Raw genomic sequence first — 15,477 nt, 5'->3', positions numbered from 1 at the left:
TCTGTCTTTTCAGGTGCTTTGCATGTCCCTCACAAATTACTTTGTCAACTGGAAATGCTCTGATATTTCCCTGCAAAAAGGTTACTGTTTTTGGAAATGTTATTTAAATTGCATAAGACAATTTTAAAATCTCTGTGATAAAAAAAAAAAACAACCAAAAAAACCACAAACATGTGTGTGTATTGGGAAAAGTAGAAAGAAAGGATATTGCATGAAAGTACACTTTCCAGGTACTTTCTGTGCAGAATGGACACAAGTTTTCATTCCAAGTATTAAAACTTGTCATAAATGTGGTTTTCAGTAGGGAATGTGTCACTTGCTAAGATATGGGGGCAGAAAGTCAAAGAAAAAATATTGAAACAGCAGAGTGATAAGTAGAGGGAAGGCAGCAGACTGTTTGCATTCAGTACCCAGCTCTTTCCAGATAATATATTTGTGGTAGGTCTAGGGAGCCGCACAGCTTACTGGTAACATTTCATGCTTTTATCAGAATGGGTATTAATCTGGAAATGCAAACAAAAGCATCGCTTATTTCAGAGCGTGGCCCCTTGAAGCCCATTTGTTCAAATATTTATGTCTGAAAAAGCCAGATATTGTTTGAAATATATCTATTTAATTCTTAAATTTTTGAGCATATGTAATATTTTACTTCTTGGATGTAGGATAATTATGAATCCATTAGAATCCAAGGCTGCCATTGCTGATTAGATGTAAATTTTGACCTTATAAAATATATTACACAATAAAACCAGTGACGTTTTATTCATGCTATCACTGTGATTTTTCATAGTTGGAGTGTTTCTAATTCTAAGGGGCTGATATGAGTATGAATGATATTCTTGGTCTTAAGATGACTTTTTAGGCAAATTTTTTTTTTCCGAAACCGAAGACAAAAAGGATGAAAAACTTTGCATACTTCTGTGTAAAACTGTCTATACTATTACACGGATATTAAGCTTTAAATAAGAAACAGCTGGCAATGACTTTGAATCCGTTTTAAGAGACATTTTAGGTAAAATGTTGATAGCTTGTAAATGTGTATTTCTGCTTTAGTCTCTGATCGTGCATACAAGTTCATATGTGTGAACAACGTAAAGTAAGAGGTCAGTCCTACAAAGACTATTCACTTGTCTAAAAATTCACAGACATAAATGTTTTCAGGATCAAGGCCTTTTTCAATAATTGTGATAGTCGTGTACCTTGAAGTGACTGACTGATTTAGGATACACTTAATAATTTGATTTTTTAAAAATATAGTAGAAACATTGATGAGTTACCAAAGCACATCATCCACGCTCCCACTTCAGTCATTTGAAATATAATTTTTTGGCTTGTTTGGGTAATTTTTTTTTTTTTAACTGATGGCACTGGCACATAAATTAAACTTTCTAAAAGTCACGTCAATTTCTGTGGGCCATGCTATGGAATTCAGTTTTGTAAGTAAGCTTCTTTTTTTAAGCATATTTGGTTACATATTGGCTGCTTTTGTTTATCCAGAAAGCAGATAGTGGTCTGGGACTGGAGGGTGAAAGAGCAACATAGATATTTTGAGTTGAGAGAAATTTTATGCTGCTGAAAGGTGTCCTAGTTTAGATGAAGACACCCACCCACCCACTAAGAATTAAACTGAAATCATAAATGTAAGTTAAAATATGTATTTCATGATTGATCAACACCCTGTTTAAAGCTTAATTGCCTTTGTGGAAATGTTTGCTATCATGTTTTTGACTTCCAACTCAAAACATCGGTGCTGCTCTCTCACCCTTCAGTCCCAGACCTCCTGCTGGAGACACTGCAGAAATATGGTGATTGCTCTCTGGCCCTGGGGAAAGTTGTGGCTCATCCTGCATTGTCTGGGAAGTCCACTCGAGGGCCTGGCAGGAGCCCTCCTGTTTTGCCTTTTGCTCTGCGATCGGTGCCTGCACATCACCAGCTGAGATCTGTGCAGTGACACAGAGAAGGAGCTGCTCTCGCACTGCAGCCCCCCTCGGCAAACCCTTGAGGCATCTCCCCTCTCCCCACATTCCCACTGCTTTCCCACTATACTTCTAAAGCATGAGGGGTTTGTACATAGGTGTTACTTTAAACTTGGTGTAAACTCTCTCCTGGAAGCTCAGTTTACTTTTACATTAGGAGAAGAAACCTTTCCCTTGAATTAGATGCAGGGTATTGAGGAAGAGGTAAAGGCCTTTGCTTTCTATTGTTGGCTCCTGACTTTCCTGTGGAACCTATAGTGCATAAATGATGAGGGTAGGGACATTTTCAAAAATCTCCAAGTGGTTTAGTCACCTGTGTTTAGAAATTATGAAAATCTTACTGAAAAATCTCCAGTGCTTATGGTTCTAAATGACTATTCTTGGGCACATCATTGAGCAGTTATTTCAGTTATGCATTGAGGATGGCATTTGTTGCAGAGTTAGGGTCAGAATAGCATGGATTAAATCCTAATCTGGGGCATAGTTATGTCATTTCATGGGCTTCAGTGGTTCAATACTGCTTTGTATTGAAACAATCTGATTGTCTCCTCTTGTGTTTTAGATACAATCCAAAGCAGGTGCTTCTTGATGGAAAGAATAGGACCAAGTACTAATTGATATACAAACTGACATACAAATTCGTTTCTCCTGTAGTAACATAATTATGAAATCATCAACAAATATCTTACTCTACTTACATTTTTGTTTTTCACTGTTTATATTTTAAGAATATTGAAACTTCCTTTCTGCTTATTGTCAAGGTTGATTCTGATGATTTAATTGTCTTAAAAATTGAATCAAAAGCAAATTGCTTAGTGTGTGTAATACAAGAACTTGCCCCCTTTCGGGGCAATATTTAGGCCTGCTATATCCTTTTAGTATAAAAGTGTTGCTCAAAAAATTGAATGGAAAGTAGTTAACTAGATATTTAAATTCTTCTTTTAAGTGTTTAGGATTTTATAATGCCCAAATCCTTACCACCTTCTTTGAAGTGTTATTTAGTGTAGCGCATTTTTTCCTTTGTGTTAAATACTAAAAAACCCTCTGATGTTAACATTTAGTATTGTATTTCTAAATATTTCAGTGTTTCAGTTGCTGTATTTCTGTATACTGTTCACTTATAACTTCTTTCTCATCACTATATAAATAAAAACGATTTAAAAATAGTTTTATTTTAAATTGCAAATGGATTCATTTGTATAAACAGATATAAACTAAAGTAACGTGAAATGTAATGGCAGAAATAAAAGATGGGCCTATAAAAAATTAATGTAATTTATTTTAATGGCACGTGCAGGTAAGATTTCTTCAGGACTATATTGCCCCATAGGTCATTTAGTCAGATGTAACATAAAAGACCAAACCCCAAAGCAGTCCATTACTGGTATATGTTTATTTTCCAAATACACTGTAACTGGAGAAACAGCACAAATGATTGTCCTGTAATGGTGCAAAGTTTAGTGTACATGTGCACATAAGACTTTGTAGGATCAGGGCCCAAGTCTCTTCTGCTTTGGCAGTACTCTCTGTTGTGGATTTTGGGTTTTTTTTTTTCCTCCTGGTAATTAAAATGCAGTTCTGTCACTGCGGTCACATTTCCCAGTTATAGAGGGACAAGGGCAATGCCTGTGCTAAATACACAATGTGCTAAACAGTAGCTATATTTAATTTTGACTTTGTTTTAATATCTACAGTTGCCTCAGGATAAGGATCTAGGAGATTTCAAGTGTAGTTCTGTGTACTCAACCCTTTTCACGAGGGTTATTTTGCTGTCAGCTCAGATCTCTGAAGTCACTTGGATGGTGACGGTGCTATTGCATGGGAAAGGCTGCCAGGCTGGTGGGTGCAAGGGCAGGACAGCAGGAAGCTGGTGATCCCTTTCACAGGCAGGTAGGAGATGGGCTTATCTCTAACCCAAAACCTGCTCTCCCAGAGCTGTTCAGGATAAGGCATGCGATCGCTGAATTCCTGCGTGGTGAAGCAGCAGAGCTCCAAGCTGATGCACATACACCAGTAGTCCCCAGGCAGCCTCTGGTCTCTTACCCTGCTCGATCTCCAAAGCTTCCCAGGAGCTCCAGACCCTGCCTTTCTCTTCACCACCCTTTTCCTTACTGGGGGGCACTTCACTGGCTCTTCCATGGCTTGCTGTGTTTAGAACCAGCGCATGCAGACGAGTGCTTTCTCCTGCAACTCCTTCTGTGGAGGATGCTTAAACCAGGAAAGCCTTGCTCAGGATTACTGATGAGAAGGAGATCCATGCAAGGCTGCTTTCTTTTGTACCCAAACTTCTAAATTTACACTTATATACATTTTTGTGTGATTGTAAAGGGTTTACCTCATATAAAACATTTAACATGACATGTTTTATAAGAACCTACAATGTAAAACATTTTTAGTTGCATAATCAGCATCCATTTCTGAGTTTTTTCTTCAGCAACATGTAACAGGTAAAGTCCTATTTTTATGGATGTTGCATTACAATTTATGGGGCCTCTGCCCATCTAACTTTGATTTGTAATAGATTTTTGACTAAAAAAAAATTAGAAATTTAACACAATTTTCAGAAAGGTTGCTGGCAAGATGATATCTTAAAATAACCTACTTAAAATTTATTATTTTATAAAAATATTTAAACTTGTGAAAAATTGTCATCCACTCTGTAATTGCAAGAAAAGTGTGTTATGTTAAGCCAATACAGAACTAATCTATAGGATTAAATATTGTCTCAAATAATATTATTTCTGAATGATAGAAGAACATTCTATAACTATTATGCATAGTTTTTTGGTTATACATATGCACTGTTTTGCCTGAGAAACACTGAGGTTCATGTTTTTTGGTTTGTTTTTTTTTTTTTTTTTCCCATAGAAAAATAGCGTAATGCAGCTTTTTCTTCCATATTTTTCCCCATCTTGGTGTCCTCTTATTATTCATCAGAGATTTAGGAGCAACTCAGCTAGGGTTTTTATTCCATGCCATCATATTTTTCTTCCTTTTTATTTTGTGCAAGATTAGGTTTTTATTATTATATTTGCAATATCCTCTGCAAAGTTTAATCTTGTATTACAATGCCTGCAATGACAAACCACAGCTAGTGGGAATATCTTTCTTGAGTGTCTCCACCATCAGTCTATGGTGTGTGTATGTCAGTTTTACCGAAAGCTTGGATAGGGTATCAGCTGTCACTGAATCTTGTCTAGATTTATATTCTAGCTGTAAACCTCACAACTGTGTGAAGACTAGCCTCTGCAATCTAGGCGATGAAAATTCGAAATTCTTCCTCGCGGCTGTTACTAGTGGCTTTGTTTCTGACAGCTTCTAATTTTCTGTACATAATAAAATCAATTATTTTGCATGTATATGCTAAAGCTAGAGGCTGTTTTTTGACTGTGCATGCTACAATTAGTTATGTAAATAGCAGCATATGCTACAAGTTTTCAGTGCTCACCCTGTCTTTACAGAAGTGTTGGCTCAGGCTCTGCTTCGAAGTTAGTTGGCAGAGGTGTTTGGTTCTCCATGGCTCAGGCTTTGAAGACATTTCCTTCTCATGTTTAATGTTTCAGTCTATAGTACCTGCGTGTACACCAAAGCCAATGCATGCCTTGAAAGCATGAGGGATTTTGGTAGTCAGACTTTTAAGCTTCCTCATATTTTTCTTAATTCATAATAGAGGTATGCTGGTAATTGTGCGCTATTAAACACCTCTTGTCTGTGTACATCCATCTTCTCCCTATCCCACTTTGTCTATTTCTTCAAGTTTGAATTTATGTTTGTGCTTAATGATTTCTAAATCAGACCTTTCCAGAGATTCTGGGGTATTTAATTAAGTTTATTCCCATATGAAACCCTTATTATTGCTGTCTTTTCAATATCATCAAACATTTTTGTTTATATTTGCAAAATACTTAATCTGCAGAGTATAATCCAAAAGGTAGGTTGCTCTCTACAACTGCCTGAAAGGAGGTGAGATGGGGGTTAGTCTCTTTTGTCATGTCCCAAGCAAAAGGATGAGTGAAAATGGCTTTACTTTGTACTGGGGAAAGTCCAGATTAGATATTGGAAAAGAAAAAAAAAATAACTGAAAGAGTGTTTAGGCTTTGGAATAAGTTTCCCAGGGAGGTGGTAGAATTCTTTTTGGAAATGTTCAAGGGGAGTCTGGATGTGGGATATGGTTTAGGGGTGATTATGGTGATGCTGGTTGCAGCAGATGATCTTGAAGGTTTCTAACAGCTTTGATGATTCTGTGATTCTGTAGAGCAGGACATTCCAAGTGGTGTTTAAAACGTGCTCACATGCAATTGGCTTTCTCTGGAAGATTCTTCTGGAGCTGTGATAAAGCACCCAGTGTGGAGCAGATTTTGACCTCTGAATCTTAAATTACAGACTTTCTTAGTATGAGTCAGAAAACCAGACAGGTCTGTTAAAGTCTATTGTCTATCACTTTTCTGGTAGCTCCTTGTATAGGGTGATACTATTTAAAGATAATTTTGGTTAAGAGTTTATGTTGTGACATCTACTAATATAGGATTTTTGTTAGATATGCACATTCCTCCAGAATTCATTAATAAGGTCAATTTATCTCCTAAGTTAGCTCTGTGCTAGTACTTTTGAGAACTATGGATCTTTTTGTATTTGTGTGATAACACCTTACTGCTGAGGGCATATGATAGTAAAGCCACTATGCAATAGTAAAGAGGAGCTTTGTGGCTGGTGTCAGACTGAATTTAGGTGCTGTGAAAAGCCTCTGAAAAAAATAATTCCAACAAGATGTGTGAGAAGCCAAGTCCCTACTGTGGATTGACCAAAGAAGTCATTAGATATTTTGAAGACTCATTGATATGTTCCTATGTAAGTAGTAAACAATTCAGAGTCTGCTGGGGGCATAAGACTGAAAATATTCTGAGTCAATACATGTCATCATAGATGAGGAAAGACCCTAAATCTAACACAGCAAAATAATAAAATTCTTTTTTAAAAAAGGAGCTGGCATAGTCTGAAATGGGAGAAAGAAAATGCTATAGCACAGTGTAATTGATGAGCTGGGTTAGTAGAAATAGAATTACAAAAGGAGAGACCAATCATAACTAGTACAAGCCACAATCTTCCATCAAAATCCTTTGTCTGTTGTCTTCTACCAGGGTCATTAGCTAGTGATTACAGGCATGGGACCTCACATTTTAGAGAAAGACAAGGGTTACTCCTTGAGATGAAGATTTTAATTCCTGCATAGTGTTAAACAGTTGCATTTCTCTCTTCTTTAAGAGAGGGTTTGTTAGCACACGCCTTCTACTTTGTCATACATAAAGTGTTCACATCTTCCTATTTCTGAATGTGTATGGTGGTCTTGAAAGAGGAAATTCCAGTGATAAAATGATCTGTTGGTCTAATAGCAGCTACTTACGAATCACAGAATCATAGAATATCCTCATTTAGAGGGGACCCACAACAACTATTGATCCCAAATCCTGAGCCCAAATCCCAAATCCAGGACAGCCTCAAAACACACATCATTTAACTAAGATGTTGGTAACTACACTTCTTAAAATTCCTTTTTTAGCCCTTTGTTCAAATTAAATTTATCTTTTAAAACCCATACCATTAAACATGTGCAACATCTATGCGTATGCAAATACTTAGAAACCAACTATAATTATGTTAATTATATTATTGATAAGGTAAATGATAAATGTCAAAGCCAGTACATTAATTTGGCCTGATTAATGGCTTGAAATGCTGCTTTTGTAAGTATTTTTTTTCTTTGAAAGCGAACCTATTCTCCAAATGTATTTAAAATGTTAATAAACTATTAAATGAACAAGTAACACTATATTCAACATTTTTACACCATTTCTACAGTGGGTAAAATTGTAGTATAAAGTTGGTGTATACTCGATAACAATTTACATGTTTATTTTACCATCTGGTAAATGTGTAAACGATATTTTGAGAAGCACATTTCAAATTCACTTTAACAACTTATCCCCGACAATATGTATCCTATCTCATGTACTGACTGGAAGGATTTTGAAAACCTCTCAGAGAGAAATGCAGTAACAAAACATTTATTTTTTTTAGTGATGAGTAAGATCAAGCTTAGCATCAAGTTGGAGGCCTTTCAATATTTAGGAAGGATTTTGGTGCATTACTGGTGTCAAAGAGAGATTTCAGACTGTTTTACACACTCTGGTATAAAGATATCATATCATCTTCCCTAAAGAAACCATAGGGTGCATAGGTAGTAATAACAAAACAAATACAGTTTGCTATGTTGTTGTATAACTGTATTGTATCCTTTCCAGGGGGTTTGAATTTGCTCTCTCTTGTGTCTAAATATGGGAAGCTCATTATTAGAAGTGTTACATTGAACCCCAAGTGAATTGCTTTTCTCATGTACTTTAACAGCACTTTGACACTGCAGCCTTCTGCCTTTTTATTTTAGTCTTCTGTTTATTGGTCTCTCTGGATTAAATTGCAAGCACTTTCTTAAATACACCAAACTAGAGAATATTCTGTTGTAGCTCAGCTTTTATTCACCCTTTCCTAGCTGTTACTAATCTTAACTGAAAAACAAAAACCCAACAACCCTCCTCCCCAAATTAAAAAAAAAAAAAAATCCAACCCCCAAAAAAAGATTTCCTTTTCTGCTTCCCCAACCCCCTCCAAAATTTAAAAAACCCTACCCTGAAAGCAAGTCTGCCTGGAGAACACCTCCACACTAATGACCATCTGGCCAATCTGCAAATGAGGTTTGAGAGCAGATTTCAAATGTAGGCACCAGCTAGTCTGTGCCTTGCATTAGTCCATTAGAATTTAAAAGATTTGAAAGCATTTACGCAGCTAGAGAGGAGGCAGGTACCCTAACTTTGGGAAATCAAATCAGGCACCTCTTTGTTCCTTCCAGGGCCTAAATGCCCTTGTTCTGGTACCTGATCAGCAATGCTCCTTTAAAGTCTGTGGCAGCCAGCTTTGCTTGAGTATATACATGTTATAATGGGCAACAATCTTAAGACACCTTTGAAAAAGCATTGGTGAAAAAATCCATAAAAAATTATTTGTATAAATTCTAATTAACTTCTGAACCAAAGCTAATGAATTACAACTGTAGTATATTTTTATTTATGTGTTATTCAAAACCCTGATTAGTGCAGTCTAATCCAGTCCTGGTCTTGGTAATCAGAGAAACCTGTGAGCTGCTCTGATTTTATGTGTGCTCCTAAAGTCAGATTTTAGCCCAATAATAATAATAAAACCAGGTTGTCATTAAATAACAACTTTAAACTTAAAAATACATTTCTGTTTTTGAGGTTAATTAAGCCCACTGAATTTAACATTACTGTTTTGTTTCATTTGGTATTAAATATATTTCACTAATGAATTTTAGGTTTAACATGTATTTTCTCTTTTGCTTACGGATATTAGACAGGACCTTTCCCGTTTGTAAATGAGCACAATCAAAGATAATCTACTTCTTAGCAGACTGTTAAGGAAATATTTTTACTTTTTACCTCTCTTCCCTTTGCTGGCTTCTTGTTTTGTCTCAGCTCTGTGATAAGTGCTGTCAACCTTATGTAAAGAATAATTTGTTATTGTGTTTCCAATGATGAAAAAATGGATCCAGAAACCCTTCCAACAAAAGAGCAGTGACTGTTAAGGACACCCGCTGTAACAAGAGAACTTACTGCAGGAGCTAATTATTTGATAGGTAAGGTCTGAGCTGAGAGTACCTGGAAGCATGCAGAACTGAATCAGAGGTTTGTAAGACCAATAGAAGTTTTAAATATGTACTAAATTTGTCTTTCTTTTAAGATTGGCTGCTGGCTCTATATGGCAGAAGCAGGTGTTCACAAAATTACTCAGATGTTAAATTGGTATATAACTGGAATCACCTGGAAGAAATGAACAACACTTAGAAAATCTACTTGATAGAGATCTGGAGAGGCATCCTGAATGATACAGGTTTGAAGGTAGGCAGAAAATAGACAAAGCTTTGAATAGTGGGTAACATTGCTTTTATTGTTCTGTATTAGAAATTTAATATTGCAAGTTGTAAAATGGAAAATAGTTTAGTCTGTAGCTATTTACTGTCAAACATGGTGCTTGCAGTCAGGAGTGCCAGCACTAGCAAGGAATTTGCCCCTTACCCCATGATCACACTTATCATGGCGCATTTCAAGAATAAGGTCTCCTGACTTGCAAAATGTGAGCTGTTTCCCTTTAAGTGAAAAAATATCCAGGCCCACTTAAGAATGATTTAATAAAAAATGACCTTTTAAAAAAGTAAGTTAAAATTAATATTTAGTTCTTGCATTGTTAATATCTGGTGTTCATTTGCCTCAGAAAATCCCCTTTCCCATGCTTTTCTGTGTGTCTGCTTATTTCAAAAAATTGCAAATATCAAACTATATATTCAGTGCTCTAACTCTTAATTACAATTTTAAAATTAAATGTGGCATTTTATAGATTTTGATACTGACTAAAATGGACCTTTTAAACTGACATAAATACATAAATTGAGATTGATAAATTTATTTCAGACTACCATATGGGAAGGCTGATTACAAGGGCATGTGGAGCACAAAGCCAATTAAAGATATTCTTACTTCTTACTGTGGACCATTGCTGCCCATGTTCCTTGGAAGCTGAACTGAATATAATTTACAAAAAATATTAAGCTAAAGGTGTCATCATAAATTCTTCCTTTATGTAGTCCTGTTCTCTATTGACAGTCAGATTTGCATCAAAGAACATGACACCAGTGACTTGCTGGCAGCTTAAGTAATTGGGGAAAAAAGTGGTTATTCATATGGAAACAGGAGTTGGCTCATTACAGCCAATCACCTGAATAGCAAATGGTATGGTTGCCAATAGATGGAGAAAAAGGCAAGTCTAGTGGAAAATAGGAGCATTTAAAGGCCAAGAAAAGACATATGGTCTGTCTATGCTTGCCTTATATGCCTGGAAATTATAAATTAAGCTACAATATAGCCCACCACCTTAATGTGAAAATTTTCCATTTTTTCCCATCTTAATCTTAAGAAATTTATCAGATTTGGCTAGTAAGATTGACTGGCTCTTGTGTCAGCATTTAAGTTCTATATGAAACTAATAGTTGAATTGATACTTATCTGGTATTTAATTCTGTTATGGCCATAAAAGATGTACTTTTGAAATAAGCTCTCTTTCATAGCAATTGTAAATGTGGATCTGTTTTGTCCTTTACAGATGTCTATATTTCCATGAGGTTCGGCAAGAAAAAAAGAGTGAATAGTTCTTGGCAGCTACTTTTTGTGAGGTAAATACTGTGGAGGTGACTGGAAATTTGTCTTCAAGCACTGTAAACACTGCAATGGCTATCTTTCTCATTCCTTGTTGGTTGTAGTAATAATTTAAATTTATTGTTCTAATGCTCTCCTGTACTCTGTTATTCCTATAATGAAATAGGAGTCCAAGTTTAAGTAACACTGGGCTTATCAAGATGGCTAGCTACCTGACTGCTTTTCTGATAAAGAGTTAGTAAATGTTGAGAATATTAAACCTTCTTAAATGTGCTTGTAAGGACACATTTCACTTGGGACATCAAGTTCTTGAACATCTCAGGACGGTCTGAGTTTTAACAAGATTTTATATGGCCTCAAGACTGTGAAGGCTTATAGCCTTTTTTTTTTTTTTTTAATAGATTCCTTGTTCTAAACCATCCCATCTCACATGGAGAGCAGATGCTGAATTCTGCCCTTTTTAAAATGCCATGCTCTGAAACTCAAATTGTTTCTCCTTTTCACATAGAAGTAGCGACAAAACTACCAATACAGGACCATGACATGAGCTTCCTGGCCCTTATTTCTCCATTTAATGTACCTGAAAGAGTTACTAAAATTTTATTCCTGGTTTTCATTCATGGGCTCTGAAAATATAGCATACTTTACATACTCCAAAGTTTCTTTGATTGTGTCTGAAAAAAATACAAATCTCTGCTTAGCTGGCAAATTTCTGCCTTCATTGTAGCATTATAGGAACAATGAAGTTTAAAATTCTGTTTTGAAAAAACTTCAGATCTAATGGAGGAACAGTGGACAGCAAAATGATGTATTATAACTAACATGCATTTAAGATTTGTCATGTGATAGGTCTTGTCAAAGCCGTGGAATTTGGAGCTGCATAAAAATACATATAAACATACCTGAAGTAATTGCATCTACAGAATTTCTAAAATGGGTCCATTGGTGACAGTACACTCAGAGTTCTTACCCCATCCTTGTCAGTGTTGTGTCCCTTCACAAGTACTTCTGTTCTCCTCTTTCTTGCTCATTCTCTGCAGGTGAGTGGCCTGCTGGCTTCATTTCCCTGTTTCATTTCAGCCCAGACACAATCAAATCATCCCAACTGGTGACTCTTCTGACAAGTAACTGCAGAAATGAAGATTTTTAATCCACTTTAAACCTGACACATGTCCCACATGGTTAGTTTGGGTTTTCCGAGGTGCAGGGCAGAGTAAATGTTTGCACAGTTCTGAAAAAAACACTTCTAGGAAAAGTTCTTAAGAAAATATCACATTATTCTGAGATCACCCTGCACTCAAAGTAGTAGAAATTTTTATTTCTACATGTTCTATCTTGGTGACTTTTTTCATTCATATTCATAAACCATCCCACAACTCTCCGATGAACCCTTACCAGGTAAGACCAGACTAGGTAACAAGACTCTTTCCCCACCAGTATGCACTGGCATCACTCATTTACTGTAGCTCCAATTAATGGCAGTAGAAGTTACACTTGTAAATTCCCCCACGCATTAATGAGTGAACAGACCCCCTCTGTTTAGTTAACCATCTTCCAGTTACCTGGCACTTTCCCCATCCCTTGTGAGATCTCAAATATTTAATTAAAGCCTTTCCTTTTTTTCCCTTTTTCTTTTTTTTCCTCCCCCACTCTCCTTCATTCAGTTTGTTGAGTTGTAATTCTTGTTGGCCTGATGCCTTGGCAACATTCAGCACTTCTAATTGCCTGTATAGTCTGGCCTAGTCATGGAGCCTTTTAACTTTCATTCAGGCTTCCAGCAGTATCAGCCTCACTGGTCACAAGCTTCCCACTCAGGTTCCGTTCACAGCCCTTTTGCTGATTACTTGTTATGTATTTAAAGAGCTCCATACTGTTTATTTCATTTCCTGTTTGAGATAGTCTGTTTGCTTAATTTTTTTCTATGCTAATTTAATTTTAAACATATAGGGCTGTCTTCCTGGTCAAACAAGCCAGAATTTTGCATCCATATGCTACATTAAATAATAATAAAACAACAAATAATAGTCAATGCTTTCTACTTCTATAATGTCTACCATTCAATGATCTCATAGCATTCTTATTTTACAAGTGGTAAAATGGTGTCAAGAGACATGAACTACTTGTTAAACAATATGTATGACATCTGTTACAGAGCCAGACACAGGATTGAATAGCTGGGTTTTCATTAATAGCAGTTAGTCTAAAAATTGCAATATGCTATAGGAATTATTAGGTTAAAATATGCTTCAACAGAGTGGGCTGTACCCTGGTGGAGACATGTATTGTAGAGACTTTTGTTCTTAGAATATCATCTTTATTGGCATATAAGATGCAGAATGGACAGGGGAATCCAATGGATATTCATGTGGACTCTGTAAAGGTTAGTAACCCACGTAATTATAATTCATGTTGATTTTAGAGGCACTATTATTAATCACAAATAGTCTGGTGCATTTTTGTTTCATTTTGTTGTCTGTGTGAAGATCTAGCATTCCCAATTCCCTTTGATTTCAGCAAACCTCTGGCTTAGTATGGCTACAATGTCTCATTTATGTCTCTGCAGAGATAATATGCTTATGTTATGACATACGATAATATTTTCTGAATGTGTTCTTTTTCAATGTCAAACAGCACACACAGATGAATTGAAAGTGGTCACTATAAATCTTGGTTTTTATGGTTGCCCATGCCCAGCAGCTCTGGGCTCTGCCCGTGGCTCTGTGCTGTGAGGGCTGCTAGGACTTCATCTATGGCAAGCTCAAATTCCTTTGATCACTCTGCAGGAGTTGATAGCTGATTTAATGCCTGCACTTTACGTTCAGAAAGTGCATGCTTGTATTCACTGTTACTGTGCACTTAAAGGAAGACATTACATATGTGTGTTCTTCTTCCCAAGGTCAGAATGCAAGGGCAAAGAAGAACCAGCACAATTGTATCTGTAGCAAGTGTGAGTGGAGGGCAGGCTTGAAAAGAAGAAGGAACATTCCCTGCTGGCTGGGTAGGTTCCCATGGTGGTAAGCACAGTGAAATGATCTTTCATCGTTTTCAGGAGTGAAATGAGATTAGTTCTTCTGGTGACACAAAGTTTACCAGGGGCTCCATAGAAATAACAAGGTGGACTAGAAAGCTAACAGCTGAGATATGTGGAAGTAAAAAATGTTATATAATATCTTTGAAAGAAAAATCTTAAAATTAAATCTGATTGTTTCTTTAAGAACAACTCAAATTGTGATCATATCTGAAAAGCAGCAATATACCAAACAGCTTGCTACAAATTAAAAAGGACTTAATTTGTAACACAAATGTGTGTCCAATTATTTCCATATTTCTACTTGTTTGACCAGTGTGTACTCTGAGGTAAGTGCTAAGCATAACTTGGTGACCATGGCTACATCTGGGCTTCCTTTGGATAAGGACTGTGTGGGCTTTTGAACAATAGTGTGCCAAGCAATGTATCATGAATCCTAATTGTTTTAGAAAACAGTTGTTCTTTTTCTTCAGCAATTACTGTCGTATCCACATTATTAACATAGATATATATAATCATTTTGAAAATCATTCTCAGTTTGAAGAATTCTAATGCTTCATACAGTGATTATGCAAAAGTCTCATGTATAAGCAATACCGATGTTACTGGAAGCGCCTCTTACAGAGTCCAAATATAGCAGATCAAATCAAAACTGTGCTACATCTTAAGCAACTGTTGACCCATTTCCATATCAAATTGGTTTCTGTTATAGAAGACTTTGCTTTTTCTTTTGGAGATATTTACTTGCACTGTTCTAGCTCAAGTATAGTAACAGCACATTTTATTCTAAGGTCATTTAATAATCAGTCAATTGTTTTGTTGTTTTAAACTCGGTTTATTAACAACTTACTAATTAAGAGACTGTCATAATAAAAAGCTTTTTTCTGCTCTGTCGTATATGAATGTACCACTGGCTCCTGTAAAATAAGTTGCCATGATTCAGCACATGCAGGAAGCTGGTGTTAGGTGCTATGCCATGTGCAGGATGCCCACCAGTTGGCTTGATAAGCTCAGTCCTAAATATCTAACTTAAATAAATTGAGGCGAGGAAATTCTATTTTAAAATTTTCACTTTGGCCCTTGTTTATCCTGCTTTTTTTCTGGGGAGGCGAGGGGTTGGGGGATCAGCACAATTAATAGACTATGGTATATCAGTCAAATTCAAGAGATTGCTATAAATACCTAGAGTAGGAAGAAG

The 15,477-nt window shown here is 36.2% G+C and overlaps 1 protein-coding gene across 1 annotated transcript in view; it reads left to right on the top strand.

Moving 5' to 3' along the window:
• The window catches only part of SLC4A10 (solute carrier family 4 member 10), a 187,084-nt gene that overhangs the window by 1,296 nt on the left and 170,311 nt on the right, over positions 1–15,477 (top strand). The window contains exons 2-5 of the mRNA XM_053947402.1: positions 9,595–9,678; positions 9,783–9,940; positions 11,199–11,268; positions 14,148–14,249. The gene's annotated coding sequence lies outside the window, so the exon portion shown is untranslated. The remainder of the gene's footprint in view (positions 1–9,594; positions 9,679–9,782; positions 9,941–11,198; positions 11,269–14,147; positions 14,250–15,477) is intronic.

Source organism: Vidua chalybeata, chromosome 7 (assembly GCF_026979565.1).
Source record: "Vidua chalybeata isolate OUT-0048 chromosome 7, bVidCha1 merged haplotype, whole genome shotgun sequence".
In the NCBI taxonomy this organism is placed as follows: Eukaryota; Metazoa; Chordata; class Aves; order Passeriformes; family Viduidae; genus Vidua; species Vidua chalybeata.
The sequence above is the reverse complement of the archived record's forward strand: the minus strand, read 5'-3'. Positions and strand labels throughout refer to the sequence as shown.